The 20,324-nt window shown below is 58.9% G+C and overlaps 1 protein-coding gene across 3 annotated transcripts in view; it reads left to right on the forward strand.

The window, feature by feature from the left end:
• Positions 1-973: 973 nt before the first annotated feature.
• Positions 974-20,324, forward strand: part of DAG1 (dystroglycan 1) — a 41,224-nt gene continuing 21,873 nt past the window's right edge. Inside the window, exon 1 of one of the 3 annotated variants that reach the window (XM_054729538.1) lies at positions 974-1,342. The gene's annotated coding sequence lies outside the window, so the exon portion shown is untranslated. Of the gene's footprint in view, positions 1,343-2,041; positions 2,065-20,324 lie in introns of those variants that run through there. The other 2 variants (XM_054729539.1, XM_054729540.1) reach the window with 2 other exon arrangements.

Below are 20,324 nucleotides of genomic sequence, written 5' to 3' on the forward strand. Positions count from 1 at the left end.
ACATCCTGTGCAGGGTTTGGGGAGGAAAGGGAGCGGGGTCCCATCCCCAGGCCCATCCCGTGACTGTACAGGTCCGGTTCCTGCCGCCCTGTGCGGGGCCTTTGGGGCGGGGGCTGTAGGTAAGCCCTGGGGAGAGCGGGAGTGCCTTTAGGACCCTCCCCTTGAAAGGAGACAGACTTGGGCAGTAACCCCGTCCCTTGCTCCCCCACCCCCGGAAGGAATGCAGGCCTCCAGGAGTGACCGGTGCGCCAGGGCTCAGAGCTATTTCTGGCACCCAAGTAGGCATCAGATTCCCGCGTTCAAAGCAAGGGGGAGGGTATGCGGGTCCGGCCGGAGGCGCTTTCCGGACCTCCCAGCCAGTTGGGAGTCGGGCCCCCGGGGAAGGGCCGGCTTCCCGCCCTTCCTGCCCTGGCCTCAGTTTCCCCGTCCGTGTTAAGTGCGGGCAACAGGTCCACCATCCTGGGCAGTTCGGGGGACGCTCCCTGGTGGTGTTCACGGCTGGGAAATGCCTCCCGATTTGCTTCGGGGGGAAATCAGGGGAGCGAGCTCGGTCGATGGGTGGCCAGCTGTGGCCAGGCCAGCTCTGGAGCCTCACCCCCCGGTTTAGTTGGATACGGCTCCGGGGCCCAAACGCCTGGGGTGCGGAAGGGGCTGGGACACGGGGGGGCCGGGGAGGGAGCGATGGGTGCGGCGCCCCTCCCCCACTCCCAGTCCAGCACGCTCGGGGCGACCGGCCGGGTCTGGGCGTGCCCCCGAGACGGACGCGGCTGGCATGGGGGCGGGGCTTCCAGGGCGGGGCGTGTCCTCGGGTGGGGGCGTGGCGGGCCAATGAGCTGAGCGGCGCGGGAGGGGGCGGGGCCTGCGCGCGGGTGCGGCGCGCTGCGGGGCGGCGGACGCAGGCAGAAGCGGGCGTCGCGCGGACTGCCGGTCGGCGCTTCCCGGAGCGGCCGCGGGATTGGCTGCGGGGCTCGCGTGTCAGGCGGTTGCTAGGCTCCGGCCGCGCGCCCCGCCCTCGCGCTCGGCGCCCTCTCACCGCCGGGACGTGCTCGCGCGGAGGCTGCGGTGCGGCGCTCGCGCTCCTCGGGCTCGGCGGAGGCGGCGGCGGCGGCGGCGGCTTCGCGCCGAGTCCCCCGGGAGCGGCGGCGGAGCGGCGTGCGGCCCGGAGGAGCGAGCACCTGCCGCGGCCCTCCCGCCGGCGCTCGGTGAGTGCGCCGCCCGTCCCCCGCCGCTGAGCCTGGCAGCCCGGGCCCCGGTCCCCGCCGCCGGCCGAGCCTCCCGAGGAACACCTGCTGCTGCCGGCTGTCCGGCCCGGGGCGGGGACGCCGTCGCGGACGTCCTTGCGGTGAGGCGGCGGCGCGGCCTGGGCAGAAACGCCCCCTGCGCTCGGTCCCCCGGGCGAGGGCTCGGGGCGCTCGGGGCTGGGCGGGCCGCGGGCCGCGCGCCGCGGCGATGGGCAAGGCCTCAGCCCGGCCCGCGCGCTCGGGAACGCGAGGCCTGCGCGGCGGCCGCGGGCGGCTGCGGTCTGGGGGCCGCCTCTCCGGCTCCCGCCGAGGGTTCGCGCGGCCCGGGGGGGCGGAAGCCGGAGGCCGGGCCATGGAGCGCCTCCGCGGGAGGCGGGGAAGGGCGCCGCGCCGCCGGGCCCTGAGTTGCTCGGAGCCTCGGGGTCACCTCCCCCCACCCCCCCACCACCCCACCCCCACCCCCGAGCGCACACTCGAACTTGTTTGGAAACCGGCTGCCTTTTCACCTTTCACTCGGTGGGAAACCAGATGCCCCCGCGGGCGTGTTTGGGAAATGTCTCCAGAGAAAAGGCTCCCCGGGCTGAAAACCCTTGCCATAAATTTCAAGTTAATTTCAAACCTCAGCTGCTCACTTAAAATGCGCATTTTCGTCTCTGACTTGGGGACAGGTTAGGTGTGTAGGCCGACTTCGGAATCAGCTTTCACAGTGGCCCTGAAGTTTTGCCTTGGGGGGAGCGGAGCCTGGGGTTCTCACTTGGGAGCCCGCCTGGCGTTTCCCTAGATGAGTGACCCCTGGCTTGGAACGGAGACCGGAGACCGGGCGGTGAGTCCGGTGTTCATGGAACAGAAGCGCAGATACAGAGCTGCCTGTGTTACCAGGTGTTGTGGGGTCTGGTGTAGATGGGACTTTGTGACTTTATCGGGTTGTCCTATGCTGAGTGCTCAGTGACATGACACTTTTGGAATGTCTCTATTTAAAGAAAAAAAAAAAAATCCACCGCCCTGGCCGGTGTGGCTCAGTGCATCCTCCCATGGTTCCTGGTTCCATCCTCCCATGGTCCTGGTTCCATTCCCAGTGGGGGCGCATGCCCAGGTTGAGGGTTTGATCCCCGGTCCGGGTGTGTATTGGGGAGGCAGCCGATGGATGTTTCTCACACCAATGTTTCCCTCCCTCTCTCTAAAATCTAAAAACATTAAAAAAAAAAAATTCAGCCTTGGAGGCATCAACCCCAACAGGTGAAATGTGCAGAAGTTGAACAGGACTTTGTTTTGTTTGCCTGGGAATAGGAGCCCACGGCTTGATGCGGAAAGAAGGCCGAGGGGCCATTTCTTGCAGAAATCGATTCAGGAGGGAGTTGGATGCCTGGTGAGGCTCTTCCACGCCTGGGGTAGTGTATGACTGTTACAGGGCGTCTTAATGGACAGCAGACAGAACGCTGTGCTTCTGTGGAAGGAGGCAGCGGGCAAGTCTCCACTCTTCTGAACGTTTAGCTTGGCGTAGACATCCATTCACTGAACAAGTATTTGGCTTTACTACCTGCCAACTTTTGTGGTGGGTCCGGGCACCCACGGAACAGGCTGGCTGTGCCCTGAGGGCTGAGAGGGGTTAGGGAACCTGTGATTGAAGGTGTCTGCCCACTCAGTGCTTCCTGAGGACGGGGAATTCCTGAGCGGAGGCCTGAGGGCCAGCAGGAATTAGCTGGGGACAGCGAGGTCGCGCACAGGGAACGGCACGCACACCAGCGCCTAAAATAGCACCTGGGAGCCCTCCAGCCGGACAGTGGGGAGCCGGGCCTTTCTCACGCTTCACGTTCCGGGTGCAGGAGCCCAGGAGGCTCTAACCAGGGACGTGGCTTGGTCCCCACTTGTGTTTAGAAAGGTCTTGCTGGTGGCCGCGGAGGTAGTGTGCGGGTCAGGACCTGGTGTGAGGTCAGCCAGTGGAGGAGAGGACGGGGAGGAGCCATCTGGGAAGAGGCTGAGAAGGTTGAGCAGAGGGGATGCCAAGCCGCTCGGGGAGGGGCCTGTGTTCAGGAATGTGTGGGTCAGAAGCCTAAGCATGACCAAGAATTTTAACCACTTCCTTTGCAGGTTTGCTGGTGTCTGTTCAGCACTGAAGGTGATGGGGTTCGGAGGGACCCTGGGGCCACTCTGACTGGGGTTGTTGTTGAGGACAGGAGAGGCAGGGCGGGTGATTGTTAAAAACTTTCTCAGTCACTTGAACTTGGGGGTTACATTTCCTGTAGGGCTGGTGTATTGACCTGTGAGAGTAGGTGCGTAGGTGTGTGTTCATCCTGAGGCAGAGGAGAGCCTGTTCAATTCTTTACACACACACACACACACACACACACACTCACACTCCCATTATTCCTGCCTCTGGGTCAGGAATGCCATGGCCCTGCATCAGCCCCAGTTGGTGGCCTCTAGAGCAGTGGTCGGCAAACTCATTTGTCAGCAGAGCCAAATATCAACAGTACAACGATTGAAATTTCTTCTGAGAGCCACATTTTTTAAACTTAAACTTCTCCTAACGCCACTTCTTCAAAATAGACTCGCCCAGGCCGTGGTATTTTGTGGAAGAGCCACACTCGAGGGGCCAAAGAGCCGCATGTGGCTCGCGAGCCGCAGTTTGCCGACCACTGGTCTAGTGTTTGCTCTACGTGCACCATTGCTGATGCTTATGAGCATTTCTTATATTAGCTGAGGAAACTGAGTCACATGTGAAGGGATGTCCCCAAGGTCATACGATGGTCATCACGTGGCAGAGGTGGGGTTGAGCTCCCTTGAGCGTTTGGCTCTGCCCATCTGCGTTTGTGTTGCAGCAAGCTGATGATATGGCCGGGATGGGTGCTTCCCGGCCGAGACCAAGCCCAGGTTTCTGGTGGTGGGCAGAATGCCAGGGGGATACAGGGAGGTGATCAAGAACCCCCCACCCGGCTCCAGGCGCGTGCTGTGAGGGGCCATTCTTAGAACGAGGGCTGGTCAGGGCCCTCTGGGCCTGTGCCACTCGCTCTGGGCACCGGGCTGGAGTAAGCCACGGCCCGGGAGGCAGACTTAGGGGAGCAGTGCTTCTGAGCCGGGGCGTCAGGAAGGGTTAACGGCTTGATCGGTGAAGGAGTGGTGGCAGGAAGGTCACCGCTCTGTGGAGGGAAGAGGTGAGCGGAGGCCAGGCGTGGGGGGGGCGGGGGCGGGCACCTTCTGTATGCTCTGTGGCTGGGTTGGAGCCAGGATGCCACATGGAGGAGTTTGGAGTTATGTAGGAAGAAAACCTTTTTTTTGTGTTTTTAATTTATTGATTTTGGAGAGAAAGAGGAGGAAGGGAGAGAGAAAGAGAAAACACCCATTTGTGTTTCATTTATTGATTCTTGTATGTGGCCTGACGGGATCAAACCCACAGCCGGGTGTGCGGGGACGCCGCCGTGCTAACCCGCGGCGCTGCCAGGCCGGGGCTGGAGCGAAGGCTTCTTCCTCCTCCACGTTCAGGAGCGCTGTCTGCCTTTGCCCGTGCCATGCTGCTTCTGAACCCCGGCTTGCTCTGCTCCCCGCGTGCTGGCACGCCAGGCCTGGGGAAGGGGATGGCGGTTTTGACTATACAAGTGATGAGTCTGGTCACTGCCCAGTATGCCTCGGGTATTGATTTTTCAGAGCACATTTGTTAAAGCTGGGACAGTGAGACATGGAGGGGCTTAGGACAAGGAGCCACAGGAGAGCCTCGGCAGTATTGGTTTCTAGAAAGTTAGGGAAAGAAGTGAGCCCGGGAGGCTGCTGCAGCTCACTGCAGAGTCAGGCGGGGCTTGGGGCAGGTCAGGGGGGCCCTGAGGCGCTGCCATGCCCATTGCTCCTCTGATTGCACGTCTCATGGGGCCCTGAGAGTTTAGGAGGTGCTCGCCCGCCCGCCCGTGGGGGAGGAAGAGGGGAAGGGAAGGGCTCCTGAGGCAGGGAGCGCCCCTTGGGGTGCGAATTTAAAGCAGTTTTCCTGTAACCGCCTGGCCTCTGACGCCTGGCCTCTGACGGCCCCTCCTCTCCGATCATTAGTAATACTGCTCAGACAGCAATTGCTATAAATAGGGTCTTAGAGTAGTTTACAAAATTACACCCGCCAGAGGGCTTAATTTAGCCTTAATGAATAGGGTTTCTTCTTTCCTCTTTCTTAGGTTGGAGAGCTAAGCATTTTCTTCGCCTTGCTCCGGGTCAGGGCGGAGAGGTGGAGGGGATGCGGGGGTCAATATCACCAGCGGAGGTGTCTGAGTGGGTGACGTTTGCTCTGGGCTCTCTGTCGGAGGGCAGTAAATCGCAGGAACCTTCAGCAGTATGTTGACTTAATTTGTACTTCTATTTCAAAAGCAGGGTTCTAATGACCCATCAGCTAAATATTAAAAAGTCCCTTTAGTGACTGAAACGTTCTTATCCTACAGGTCACGGTGCATTTAATAGTGCTGCTTTCTCATGTATACCTTCTCGAGCTGATTGTTTCTGAGAATGCCACTGCCGAGCTTTTAGACATTGTAATTAATTTAAAATTTTGAAATAGTTTATAACTTTGGCCCTGGATTGACTGTAGAAAACATTCGTTTCCTTTGTCACCCTGGGACAAAGCAGGGTGACTAGCTGGCGGTGTGGGCAGGGGACTGAGTGGCATTGCCGCCTCCTCGGGAGCCGGGCATTGTGGTGCGAGTCCGTGTGGGTTGTGGGCATTCACCAGACGGTTCCCCTCTTCCTTTACGGCTCCTCCGGGAAGATCCTCCGGAGGACGGGCTTGGGAAGCGGCCTCGCCCGGGGAGGGAGGCCAGGCGCTTGCAAAGGTTTCTGCACAAGAACCATGGTGGCAGTAACCACATGCTTGGCAGCATGATTTCCATGGAACTCAAACGCTGTAGTGGGGGAAGGTGTATCACGTAACACAGATGTTTAAAAAGACATGCAGGACAGTAGGAAGAAAAGGGAAAATCCCTTGTCCCCCCGATTTTATTCTTTAAATAGGAAATGCCAACACATGGTACGAACTCAAAAAGTTCAAAAGGCTTACGCAAGGGAAAGAAACCTCGATTCTACCGAATCCCTCGGTCCTCGGTCCTCCGCCCTGATCCTGGGGTCCGCCAGAGATGGCCCTGGGCAGCACTTTTACCAAGTTTAGGGTAGAGTGCAGATTTAATTCACATTCTGCTTTCCCTCCTGGCGTTACAGCTGAGCACTGCCCTACAAAGACCCAGTTTTTGTGGTTAATCTGTCCCCAGTTCTTAGATGGTGGATGTCTCTAACTGTGGTTACAATGGGTAAGGCTGCCGTTCACACCTTTGTGCGTGAAGTTTCCGGAATCTTTTTCTCATCGCCATGATGTCAAATGCAGAGCTTTTGGAAAAGTGAGACGGAGTGCACCCTCTAATGTCAAGCAGCGCAGGTTTGTATCGATGGTTCCTCCTAAGCACCGTGTACGTTTTCTAGTCCCTTTTCTGTGACTTGCACGGGTGTGCAATTTTTATAGCCACATAGAGGCCCAGGCTCCGTTCCCAGCCATCGGGGCGGGGGGGGGGGGGGGTGGCCCCTGAGGCAGTCACAGCCCTTGGTGCCCTGGGTACAGGCGCAGGTGCCCGTTGAGGGGCGGGAACTCGAGGAGGAGGAGGAGTGTCATATTCAGAGGACAGTGTCCAGCGCCCAGCGTGGCCCTCTGTTTTGACGCTTGCTTGTAATTTCTGTGGGTGTGGAGTTTCTGTGGGTGGAGTGTGGGGATCTACCAACAAGGAGCACGTCTGGGGGAGTCCTTTCTGAGAGCTGGTGGAATCGGGAGGTGTTTGCTTTTGCAAGGGTCGGGCATGTCTGCTTTAGCGCCCTGCTCTGCGGGCATCGCCCTCAGGCATTCTGGGGGAGATCTGGGATTGCGGGGCTTCCCAGCGCCGTCCGTGGCAGAGGGAGCTAGCTCTGTCCTATGCCTCTTAGTTAGCTCACTCGTTCTTTAGGGCTGGGTTGATTCTCTAGCCTTTTTTTTTTTTTTTAAGAAAAATGATATAGTCAGCAATGGAATTCCAAATCGTGTTTCCGCTTTGCTTGGCTCTTAAGCAGAACCTGGGACGCCATCCGTTTCCGAGCCTTGTTGACTACGGGATGAGTCGGGCGCCGCATCCCTGTACGTGCCATGCGTCCTCCTGCTCCGCTGGTCGGCTGTCCCGGCCTGGGCTCTGCCTGACCTCAGGGAGCCTCGCTGGCTGCACCTGTAAAGACGGAGACCTGGCTCCGGGGGCCCTGGAGCAGGCTGGATGCGGGTCCTGTGGCAAATGGGGCCGTGCAGAGGACTTGGCTCCGCCTGTTGGTTAAGCGTGTAGTGCCGGACGTTTCTCTTTTCTTTTCTTAGGTTTTTATTGATTTGAGAGAGAGGATCGGCTGCCTCCTGCACACACTTTGATGGGGATCCAACCTGAAACCCGGGAATGGGCCCTGAAACACCGGGAATGTAACCGGTGACCCTTTGGTGCCCGGGACGACAGCCAGCTGAGCCCTCGGCAGGGCAGTGAGCGTCGTGTGTGTTGAGGCTGTGAGCGGTGTTGCCAAGACCGAGTTGCCTGAGTGGAGACGTTTGGTCGGAGGAGACTGGAAAAGAAGCTCTTTATTAAAGGTCTAAGAATAGAATTCATTAGAGTCAAAATAGATAACGGAGGGTTCCTGACTCGCTCTCCTCTGGGTGTGTGCCGCCAGCTGTTGCTCCTGCTTACCTGGAAGGCCACGGTGTTGTCAGAGGGTCAGCAGGCGGCCTTAGGCCACGGCGGCTGCCGGTCTGCGGGCGTGCTTCCCTGTTCTAGAGGAGCTTAAACAGTGCGGGGACCCTCGGCGGGAAAAGCCTTGTTCTGCTCGCAGTGCTGCCCTGAGCTGGGGGCCTGTGGTACCCCTGGCCCCTCAGAGCCTCGAGATGTTCTCCTGGCCGGCGTCCTGACCGGAGGAGACTGAGGGCTGTGTTTGAGGAGGGGCTCCCTTTGATTCCGCAGCTGGGGAGGAAAATGGCTGCTCATGCTGCCGCTGCCGCAGGCCTGTGCCCTTTCCCTCCGTGGGAGGGGGTGAAGGAATGTCCTGGCCTCCCTCCCGCCCGCCATGAGTCCCGGGAGAATGGGGCCCATTGTGGCTCAGCCTGCTTCAGCGTCAGGCCGCGGGGGCCTCTCCGCTGTGGTCACGGTGCGGGGTCCAGCAGGGCCCGCAGCCACTCCTCACGCTGGGCTGCTGGAGGGCGGCTCCTGCTCCGTGTGCCTGGTGGTGGCACGTCTTGGGTGCGTTCTGTGGGCCCCGTGGCGGCCTGAGCTCGCTCTCAGGGATCGGTGGCCGGATCTGGAGGGCCAGGCCTGCGCCCCGAGCGGCCGGGAGCGCGTGGCCCAGGACCTTTCCTGTGCTCTGAATCCTCTGGGAAGCGGAGGGCTCCGCAGTGTGTGTGAATGACAGAGAGGACTTTAAATTCTTGTTTTTAAATTTATTTTGGCCTTCAGCTAATCTCAGTAAAGATGAGAAAAAAATCATTGGGCCTTAGTCAACTATAGGCCTCCTTGAAAAATGTGAAATGCTAGAATATTCTCCAGGTAGGGGAAGCCCCTGAGGACCCTCAGCCGCAGAACTGTGGTCTGAGGAAGGAACCTGTCCGAGGTGCTGAGCCCCGGGGACCCCTGTCGCCCTTAGTGAAGCCCTCCTTCCCCTTTCCGGCGTAAACTGGAGTATGACGTTTATAAGGGCTGGACACATTCCTTAGGTTGCGGGATGGTTCAGGGTGTTTTGTATTTGCTCTATAATGACATACGGGATGCATTATTTTATGTGTCCCAAGTGCTTTGTTAAAGACAAACAGACCTGACATGAGCTCACTGCTACCTCCTGAAGCAGCATGGGGCGCCTTGGTGCGGGGAGGGGGGAGGGCTTCGGGGCGGGGCGCCTGGGGGCTCTGGCTGCAGGCGGCGGGACAGGACGGTGGTGGTGGAGGTGGAGTTCTGTGCTGACCCGTTGGAGGAGGCCCTCGGTGTGCCGGGCTGGTTTCTCAGTCTCCCCGGGGCAGTGGGAGGGGGACCGGCCGCCAAGGTGGCCACAGGAGCTGACTGGCAGGACGTGCTTTTTTTAAGGCTTATTTCGGTTTGAGCTATTAACAGCAGCGCATGCCTCATGCGACCACGCGGCTTCCCGGCTGGTAACTGACAGTAACTCTGACCTGTCAGCCAGCAGATGCATGATCTCCGGCCGCAGCGGGCGGGGCCGTTCTGTCCTGGACCTGCAGGGGAGCTGCGCCGAGGGTTGGAACTCTTTAGAGTAGGAGTTCTAAGTGGTTTTGTTGTTGTTGTTAATAGAGTGAACTTAACTTGGACCGTCTGACCCTTGCTCTGAAGTCAGCACCCTCCCGGGAACCTGACCTGCTCCAGGGCCACATCAGCGCCCCAATTCTGAGCAGGAATAATTGTCGTAAAGACAGAAATTGGGAACCACTTAAAGTTTCTCTCTCACATTGATGTTTCCCCCCTCCCTCCCAGTCAATAAAACATGCCCTCAGGTGAGGATAAAAAGAGAAAGGACAGTTTGGGTCCAGCCTCTGATGATGAAGACACTGTTTTCATTCTCTGTTGAGGAGGGGCCCTGGGAGAGCTGACAGGCAGCTCTAGGGTGCACATTTTCCAAGGGTGCGCTGGGAAAGGGGGGGCGGGGCGGAGAAGAGCTCGCGCTGAGGGGGGAACTTGGCTGGGCTTGCTCGTTGACCCCGAGGGCAGCTGGAGGGGAGAGGAGGAAGCGGGTGCTGGGGCAGGGAGGTGGGGACTAGAGGCTCCTGTGGGGCCACCTGGACTGGCTGTTCTGTTAGGAGGAAGGTTGCTGGAGGCTGAGGACCCTCCTCACCGGGACGGACGGAATGGTTGCCTCCCGTTGTGTCCTAAGAAGTCTGTGTTTTATGCATTTCCTCTGGTTTGGAAGTGTTTTAGAGGAGTTTCCTGCTTCTCCGTTTAGGGCACAGCCCGCAGGAAGGACATGGAGGAGTGGGGAGGGAGGCCTAGCGGAGGCTGGTCTTGCCCTGTGCGCACCGTCAGGCCCTGGGCTTGGCGAGGAGGGGAGGCTCTGCGGCTCTGGGTGCAGATTCCGCCTTACAGAGCGGGAGGGGTTCGCTGCCATACCGGGGGGTGGTATGTGGAGGTCAGTGGGGGGGCTCAGCTCCGGTCCAGGAGCTCGTCAGCGTGCCGCAGCTGCTTTGTGCGCAGACCCGCCCCGCTGACCCCAGAATTTGCTGGGCAGCCTGAGCCGCTGCCTGAGGCACAGGCTGTGAGGATGCGGTGCAGGGCTGTGCGCAGGCGGCCGGGCCCTTGGTGTTCGCCTGAGCCCCTCGCCTTCGGATGGGCTTGCCCTGAGAAGAGGGGTCCGTGGTGTCCCGGACCTCCCTGCCTCGCCCGGCTCTGGGCCCCTCAGGCCAGTGCTGTTCTGGGCCGCTGTCCGCATGTGAAGGCCCTTCCCCTCCCTCCGCAGCGCTCTGGAAGCAGGAACACGCAGGCTGCTGCTCCGGGTCCCCAAGGAGCTGGGCCTCAGCAACTGCTTCTGAACCCCTGCTTTCCGGGGCGCCTTTGATGTGAGGGTGCTCGCTGAGGCTTCCGTGTGTCTTCCGAATGGTGACCGAATGGCGGCCGTGCGTCTGACACGGAGCGGCTTCAGCCTGGGCGCAGCTGGGAGCGCGGGATGGCCTCCCCGAGGGGAGGCTCCTGGGAAGGGAGACGGAACTATTTTTAATCTCAGCAAACAGCCCAGCGCGGTCACTCCAGGCCCGGGGTTTGCCGTTTTCTCCCTTTGTGACCCAGGCGCTTCTGAAAACAAAGTCCTTTTTTGTACATTTTGTTTGTGCTGTTTCTAGAGGAAAATGCTTTTAAATCTCTCATTTCCCTCATAAACCTGAGGGCTTGGGGTCCTGGTGGGCTGTGTGTTTGAATCATGCAGTCTGGGGGGTGCTGGGCGAGAGGTCAGTGGGGGCAGGCTTCCCCACTGCCAGGGTTCACATCTCTGCTCCCCTCCTCCCCCGCTCACAGCTCTGCTCCTGCTCCTCCTCCTCCCCTACCTCACAGCTCTGCTCCTGCTCCACAGCTCTGCTCCCCTCCTCCTCCTCCCCCTGCCTCACAGCTCTGCTCCTCCTCCTCCTCCTCCCCCTACCTCACAGCTCTGCTCCTCCTCCTCCTCCTCCTCCCCCTACCTCACAGCTCTGCTCCTGCTCCTCCTCCTCCTCCCCCGCTCACAGCTCTGCTCCTGCTCCTCCTCCTCCCCTACCTCACAGCTCTGCTCCTGCTCCACAGCTCTGCTCCCCTCCTCCTCCTCCCCCTACCTCACAGCTCTGCTCCTGCTCCTCCTCCTCCTCCCCCGCTCACAGCTCTGCTCCTGCTCCTCCTCCTCCCCTACCTCACAGCTCTGCTCCTGCTCCACAGCTCTGCTCCCCTCCTCCTCCTCCCCCTGCCTCACAGCTCTGCTCCTCCTCCTCCTCCTCCCCCTACCTCACAGCTCTGCTCCTCCTCCTCCTCCTCCTCCCCCTACCTCACAGCTCTGCTCCTGCTCCTCCTCCTCCTCCCCCGCTCACAGCTCTGCTCCTGCTCCTCCTCCTCCCCTACCTCACAGCTCTGCTCCTGCTCCACAGCTCTGCTCCCCTCCTCCTCCTCCCCCTACCTCACAGCTCTGCTCCTGCTCCTCCTCCTCCTCCCCCGCTCACAGCTCTGCTCCTGCTCCTCCTCCTCCTCCCCCTACCTCACAGCTCTGCTCCTCCTCCTCCTCCTCCTCCCCCTACCTCACAGCTCTGCTCCTCCTCCTCCTCCTCCTCCTACCTCACAGCTCTGCTCCTGCTCCTCCTCCTCCTCCCCCTACCTCACAGCTCTGCTCCTGCTCCTCCTCCTCCTCCCCCGCTCACAGCTCTGCTCCTGCTCCTCCTCCTCCTCCTCCCCCTACCTCACAGCTCTGCTCCTCCTCCTCCTCCTCCTCCCCCTACCTCACAGCTCTGCTCCTGCTCCTCCTCCTCCTCCCCCGCTCACAGCTCTGCTCCTGCTCCTCCTCCTCCCCTACCTCACAGCTCTGCTCCTGCTCCACAGCTCTGCTCCCCTCCTCCTCCTCCCCCCTGCCTCACAGCTCTGCTCCTGCTCCTCCTCCTCCTCCCCCTACCTCACAGCTCTGCTCCTGCTGCTCCTCCTCCCCCTGCCTCACAGCTGTGCTTCTGCTCCCCTCCTCCCCCTGCCTCACAGCTGTGCTCCCCTCCTCCCCCTGCCTCACAGCTCTGCTCCTGCTCCTCCCCCTACCTCACAGCTCTGCTCCCCTCCTCCCTCCTACCTCACAGCTGTGCTCCCCTCCTCCCCCCTACCTCACAGCTGTGCTCCCCTCCTCCCCCTGCCTCACAGCTGTGCTCCTCCTCCTCCCCCTACCTCACAGCTCTGCTCCTGCTCCTCCCCCTACCTCACAGCTCTGCTCCCCTCCTCCCTCCTACCTCACAGCTCTGCTCCCCTCCTCCCCCCTACCTCACAGCTGTGCTCCCCTCCTCCCCCCTACCTCACAGCTGTGCTCCCCTCCTCCCCCTGCCTCACAGCTGTGCTCCCCTCCTCCCCCTGCCTCACAGCTGTGCTCCCCTCCTCCCCCTGCCTCACAGCTCTGCTCCCCTCCTCCTCCTCCCCCTGCCTCACAGCTCTGCTCCTCCTCCTCCTCCTCCCCCTGCCTCACAGCTCTGGGGGAGACCTGAGGCCTGAGAGGGGCGGTGGGCCACGCCCCACTCCTTTTCCTTACCACTGTTTTCTTTCCATTTTACTCGGCATATGTTTTGTAACTTTTAAGTGTTGATACAACTTCAAACTTACAGAATAATTGCAAGTGTAATGAAAGGAACCCCTCAATGCCTTCTGCCTCGAGTCAGCGTTGGTTGCTTTTCGCCTTGTTTGCCTCGCCATTCTCTCCTCTCTGTGCACCCCGAGCCATCTCTGAGCCATTGGCACCCAGCATGCCCTTCATCGCTAAATACTTGATTGTGTGTTTCCTAAGAATAAGCACATTCTCCTGCATAACCACAGCGCGTCCACCAGCAGGAGAACTTGAACCTGGGTCCGCGTTCAGACCTCCTCATTGTCGGTAGCATCTTCGACAGCCCGTCCGTCCGTCCGAGCGGGCGGAGGCTGGTTTGTCCCGCTGAGCAGCCCTGGCTGCGGAGCTGGCCGTGTTCGCTTTACTGGGAAACAGCTGGGGGGCCCTTTGGGTTGGTGAGAGCCTGGTCCTCCTCCGATGCTGGCCCTCGTCGGCACCCCGCGATGCCAAGGCCTCAGTCCTGTCTCCGTTCTTACTCTGAGGAGAGCTTCCTCCTCCGTCCAGTCTTCACTCGTGGGTTTGTGTAGACGAGTTCCCATCGACAGCGTGTCACTCCTCCTGTTGGAGCAAGCGTGGGCGTCCGGGCGCCGGGCCGGTGCCTCCTGCTGCCCTCCGCCTGCGCCTGCGCCGGGCCGGGGTTGGAGGGGCAAAGAGAGGGAAGGAGCCGACTTGGACGTGGGGCCATTTGAGGAGAAACGTCGATTTGTGTCGATTCACAACCAGAGTTGTTGAGCAGCTGTTCCAGGGCGGCTGGCCGGGCCGCTGAGTGAGTGAGAGAGAGAGAGTGAGTGAGTGAGTGAGAGAGTGAGTGAGTGAGTGGACGCGGGCTGCTGTTGCAGTCGCCGTGGCTCTGTGTTCAGGAGCACGCGCCGCCGATGCGTGGCCGAGGCGGGGCCTGCCGGGGAGACGGGAGAGCGTGCCCGGAGCCGAGCGGGGAGGGGGCGCCTCAGGAGAGGAGGCTGCTGTCTGCCCCTGAGCCAGCCTGAGTCCGCCCGTGAATTGGGGCCTGTTCCAGCCCGGGGGACACCCCGTCTCGCGGGGAAAGTTTTTATTGAAAATCAAGGAAGCTCATGTTTCTTGAGACTTTAATTCTCTAAATAACAGCAAGCTTCTTCATCTCGATGGTGTTTTTCATTTGTGAAGAGATTGAAACACGAATGGAATGGAGTTGGAGTTACAGAGAAATGTGTTTCTTTGTTCGAGCTCGGTGCTTATGGAAAAAGCAAAGCAAATACTGCAGAAGCAGACAGGTGTTCTGTGATATTTATCCAGTGTCTTTCCCCCAAAGAACGAAACAAACATTGGGTATCATTTATTTTGCCAATTGCTCAAGTTATCTGTGTTCATTGCTGCTGATCATTGTTGTAGCTGATACTATTTTATTCCATATTTACCTAGAAAACAAGGTTTCTGAAAACAAACAGATTTATAAAGTAATTTTTTCTATTCTTTTTAAAATATATACTTTTAAAAAATCTGTTTTTATTGGTTTTAGAGAGAGAGGCAGGGAGAGAGAGAAACATCAATCGGCTGCCTCTACACCTACCCCTATTGGGGATTGCTCCCGCAACCCGGGCAAGTGCCCTGACTAGCAATCAAACTGGCAACCTTTCGGTGCATGGAACAGCGTTCACCCACGGAGCCACACTAACGGGCTGAAAGATAATGAACCCTGTGGGCCTAGAAGCCCGGCATTGCCGGTTGCACCTGCTGTCCTCTGCTCGCTGGAGTGCTGGGACCTCTGATGGCGGCTGACCTCCTGCCTGTCCTCTACCCAGAAGGCAGCCCCACTTCGGGTTCTGTTGGGCAGGACACTGCTTTCCTGTGGAGGAGCAGATGGGCTCAGAACATGCTCAAAGATACTCCTTTGGAATGTTTTGGAAATGTTTCTTTAAAGCCTGCTGTGTCGGGCCCATCGCAAGAGCCATGCATAACGGCTGAGCAGCCTGGGGCCCCGGTGCTGCGCTTGGCACTGTGGGGTCACCCAGCCAGAACATGAGCCTCGGGGAAGCACCCAGGACCAGACGGGTGCGTGCGGCCCTGTGGGAGGCCTGGTCCCTTCCTTGGACTCGTAGTCAGTGTCAGATTGAATACTTAGTAGTTCGTCTGTAAAAGCAGAAGATAGCTGAGATCTCCCGATGCATGGCAAGTATTTTGAAAAACAGTTTTGCAAACTTTCAGTTCGCCTTCTTAGAACGAGCTTAGAATTGTCTCCAGAACCTGCAGTCCTGGGAGCTGCTGCTGAAGTTCGCAGCGGCATGACCCTGTGGTGTGAGAAGCGGAAACGCTGGTGTCAGGACGGCCATGTGACTTCCTGCTGCTTCGCCCTTCTGCAGGCAGAGAGTTTGAGTGGCTGTTTGAGGCATCTGTAGGTTATGAATTCATAAAGAAAGCTTGGTAAAAAAAACCCTAACAGCCCGGCTGGCGTGGCTTAATGGCTGAGCGGCGGCCTATGAACCAGGAGGTCACGGTGCGATTCCTGGTCAGGGCACACGCCCAGGTTGTGGGCTCGATCTCCAGTGGGGGGCGTGCAGGAGGCAGCTGATCAATGATTCTCTCTCATCATTGATGTTTCTTTCTCTCCCTCTTCCTTCCTCTCTGACATAAAAACCCCCACATATATGTATATAAAATCAACAAAAAACTTCTAGCTCTCCAGGTAATACTACTGGCAACTGGTGTTGGCTGTGTTTTAATTATTTTGTCCCACAGAAGCCTGCGCTTCCCTCTGATCGCTGCTGGCTCTCCGTAACGGCCCAAGGCTGACAGGCCGGGGGCTCTTGCTCCTCGGGGTGAGAAGCACCTCCAGGAGCCCTGGCTCCCCTGCTCCCTCCAGTTCCGAGGCCGGTTGGTGGGTGGGAACCCACCTGGATGGTCCTAGTCGGCCGACCCCGGAAGGGATCCGACAGTGGGATCTACAGAGCGTGAGTCAGGACTACCGCTTGTGCGGCCATTTTTTCAGCCAGGGCGGGAATGTCCCAGCCAGGCCGTGCCGCTGCCCTGGGTGAACAGCTGGTAAGGGTTCAGGTGCTGTTGGTGCTGCCCTGATGGTCTTGTCCACACGGGAGTCTATCGAGGGGCCACTAGGTGGAGGGACCCGTGCTGTCGGCCGAGCTCTCCGGGCGGCTTAGTCCAAGCAGGTGGGCTCACAGCTCCGGCTGCGGGACTCACTCGTCTCTGCCTGGACCTCACGGCCTCCGTGTTCTTTCCTCTCACCGACCCGGGGAGTTCCGAGGGGTCGGCAGTGGCCATCCCCCAGGCCCTGCGAGGGGCCGGTTGGTGACCCCAGGGTCCTCACAGTGTCCCGTCTGTCTCCGTGTGAGAAAATGCAAAGTGGAGGCTCCTGCCTCTTGATTAGGCCTAAAGCCCACAGAACTTTTAAGATTCATTGGCCAACTTTCTCCAATGAGAAAACAAATTTTTACGTACAAATGAGGTCCTGTAAGTAGTTACCGCCCAGCACAGACGGTTACACAAAGACTGGAGGCAGTGCGATGTGCAGCAGCCAGCGGGAGGTTCGGGGGGAGGAGGACCAAGCATCTGAGGCACTCGGCTGCGGGCCGGCGGTGGGAGCCTCTGTGCCTGCCAGGCGCCCGGCCTGGCAATCAGACGCCAGCTCTGTTTGGTGAAGGAAACGGTTCCTCCCGCCCGGAAAGGACTCCGCAGTTGCTCCCTCCCCAGTGCTGGGACTATGTCACCTGCAGCTGCACCGTTTATGAAGAGGAAAGATCTTTTGCACGTGTCCTTTCCTTACCCCCCTCTGGCTTTTACTATTTAATCCTTGGACTCTAAACGCAGGAATTAATTTCCAAGTAATTACTGCTGAATGGAAACCCACTTTCCCTTTGTGCTAAGGGAACGATCCAAGCCCGCAGAAAGGGAGGTACAGGCAGTGGGCGGGGAGGCCAAGGGCGCCTCCAAGGTCTTCAGTTGCGTTAACCCTGCAGTAGAGTCACTGGTGGACAGCGGACAGCGGGGGCCCTCAGGGCGTGAGGGGGAGGAAAGCACTTGGGCTTTCTCTGTCTTCCTTGGGGTGCAGGTGCCTGCACTGGACACGATCCTCTAAGTCTGTGCTGGGATGAGCAGCCGGCGTCCTGCTGGGAGAGGCCGGGTCGCGGGATTGACAGGATCTGGCCCGGAGCTTTGCCTTTGCCAGTTCCCTGGGACAGGCCTGAGGCGGGCCCGGGGGCATGTCTGCCGGCTCCGCGTTGGCCTTGCCCACTGCTCTGTCGCCTGGTAGGGTGGCCCTGGCTGCAGGGCAGGCTCCAGAAGTCAGCAAGGCCGTCTCTGGCTGTTTGGCTCCAGCCTTTGGATTTTTTATTTTTTATTTGTTGGAGAGAAAGAAACATCAATTTCTTGTTCCACTTATTTATGTATTCATTGGTTGATCCTTGTACGTGGCCTGACCGGGGATCAAACCTGCTACCTTGGCGTGTCAGGATGGTGCTCTGACCAGCTGAGCTCCCGGCCAGGGCTGCTCCGGCCTTGGGCAGCACCCCTCTAACCTGCCGGGGAAGTGTGTGCGTGTTCAGACTTTGTAGCTGTGGCAAAGCTGAGGTCAGTAGAAGGGCCGATTAGACAGAGTCCTATGTGGGAGGGAAGGAATTCTGCTAACAAAAAAGGCTGAGCAAAGGGAGTGAATGCTAGTTGTGTCTTGTCCTTTTAAAACAAGGCGTGTTGATCTGCACATTGCTAGGATGGTTGAAATGTTCTTGGTGGCTGAATCTTAAGAATGTGGCTCCAGACAAGAATGAGGCCAAGATCTGGTCACAGCTTTAGACACTGACGGTTGAAGTTTTTGCCTAAAAAAACGCTCAGTGCTTTACGGTGAAGATGCGGGACCTCGCAGTCCCCAGGGCTGACACCCCGGTTGGCTCCTGAGGCCTGCATGTGAGGCTGCTGTGGGGCCAGGGCTGCAGTACCCGGACCCCAGGAGGGAGCTGGTGGGCTGGGGCCACCCTGCCATTCCTCTCCAATTAGGCCGGGAAGGCCGGCAGCCAGCGCACTTTCCTAAACTTGACCCATTGAAGTCAGACGAGCATATTGGTTTTGAGCTACAGCACTTACTTAGAGTCTTTGTCGTAGAATGAAAAATGTCAGAAAGCTTAGCTTTTAACTTCCAAGTGTGAAGTAGGTGAGCATTGCTTTTGTGCTTGGCGAGCAGCTCTTGGATTTAGTGGGAGCCTTCCTTTCCCTGCACTCTTGCTCTGCGCTAGGCACTTAGGGGGGTGGGGGGAGCAGCAGAGCAGGTGCTGCCTGAGATGTTGGACCAGACCACCCCCTCCTTTCCCTCTCCCCCCTCCCCGCCCTCGACCAGGACAGACACTGACCCCCTGCCGCACAGTGTGGGCCCCTCTGCCTTGTGCTGAGGTGGGCGGTGGCTGGGAGCCGGAAGTCTGGGGAGTCAGAAGGCAGCTTGCAGTTTCCCGTGCGCACCCGCTCGGAGAACGAACGCCCGTGTAGAACACGGGACTGCTGGTGTGTGTCTCGTGCGTGGAGATTGCGTATGGAATCGCGTGTGCATCGCAGGGGAAGCGTCACGCCAGCCCGGTAGTCGGTAGTCGGTCAGTGTGCTCCGCAGGTTCATCACGGGGCCACCCTGAGGAATTTAATTTGCTTTAATTGGGCTCTCCGATGCCACATGGGTGCGCAGAGGTGGTAATTCATTCCCACTTGGATCTGCTGAGTCTGCCGCCCACCTCTGCACACACTCCTTCCTCCACCCGCACGGCCTGCCCAGCCGGCCCTGCAGCCAGGTGGACAGTGAGGCCTGGGCCTGGGCCTCAGCCCGCCCTTTTCTGTCCTCAGTGCCCTAGCGGCGCCCATGAGGAGGAGGCTGGGCCTAAGCCTCCGAGGTGTTTTCCCTAATTGGTGTGACTCTGAGTAATGCCTTCCTTCCTTCCTTCCTTCCTTCCTTCCTTCCTTCCTTCCTTCCTTCCTCTTCTGAGTAATGTTTTTAAAAAAGCATTTATTTATAGTTGCGATAAAATATATGTAATATAAAATTTACTATCTTAACTGTAAAAGTTAAAACTTGTGGTAAAAAGCACGTAACATGAACTTTGCCATCTGAACTGTTTTAATTGTGAGTTCAGCAGTGTCACGTGTAACAGTATATGGAGCCCGGTGGCCTGTGGAAGGAGCTGTTTCTCAGTGAGCGTCACCACACAGGATGCTTTGTTTTTTTTTAAAGTTTCTTTAACTATGAGGTGGCTAACATTTTTTTAATATTTTAAAATATTTTTATTGATTTCAGAGAGGAAGGGAGAGGGAGAGAGAGTGTTAGAAACATCAATGATGAGAGAATCATTGATCGGCTGTCTCCTGCATGCTCCCTACTGGGGATTAAGTCTGAAACCTGGGCATGTGCTCTTGACTGGAATCGAACCCGGGACCCTTCAGTCTGCAGGCCGACACTCTAGCCACTGAGCCAGACCAGCTGGGGCCACATAGGATGTTAAAGATCTACCTGGGCCCCGTCCGTGGGGAGGGCCGTCCGTGGGGAGGGCCGTCCGTGGGGAGAGCTGGCGGGGGGGGAGGGCCGTCCGTGGGGAGGGCCGTCCGTGGGGAGAGCTGGCGGGGGGGAGGGTCGTCCGTGGGGAGGGCCGTCCGTGGGGAGGGCCGGCGGCGGGGAGGGCCGCTCAGCCTGCTTTGGACCTTGTCTTCCTTCCCTCCCTCGAGGGCGCGATGCCCCGAGTGCGTTGTGCCCAGGTATTAACCCTGCTGCCTTCCTGCCTTTGTTGGAAAACCCACCCCATCAGCAGAAACCACTGCCCCGGGGCCGCTCTCGGGGCCTGTGACAGTGAGGATTTGCCCGTTTCCAAGGCGGAAATTGTTGCGAGCAGCGTTTCTGTCCGGTGGACGCCGTCAGCTCCTTCCCCGGGACATGTCTTCGTCCCACGCGCTTGGACTCGGGGATCTTGCTGTGTCTGTGACCGGGCTCCGTGGTGGGTGGCTCGGCTCCTGATGGTGTTGGCGGGGCTGCCCCCCCCTCTGCTGATGTTCCCACAGCGTCCAGACCGGGAGGAACTTGCCTCGTGTCCGGGAGTCTCCTGAGCTGCGAGTGACTTCGGGGCGACACCTCAACACCCGCCTCTGACGCCGAGGAGCGGAGAGGGAGGCTGCCTGTCCTTCAGCTTTGGGCCCAAGTGAACGGCGACCTCACCGTGTTGTTCCCCTGCGCCAAGCACACCCTGTGGCCGCAGGCTGAGCGGGTTGAAGCTGCTCAGCCCTCCAGAATGCCTGCATTCGAGTTAGACTGACATTGAACATCCAACT

The sequence above is a fragment of the Eptesicus fuscus genome, chromosome 18 (assembly GCF_027574615.1).
Source record: "Eptesicus fuscus isolate TK198812 chromosome 18, DD_ASM_mEF_20220401, whole genome shotgun sequence".
In the NCBI taxonomy this organism is placed as follows: domain Eukaryota; kingdom Metazoa; phylum Chordata; class Mammalia; order Chiroptera; family Vespertilionidae; genus Eptesicus; species Eptesicus fuscus.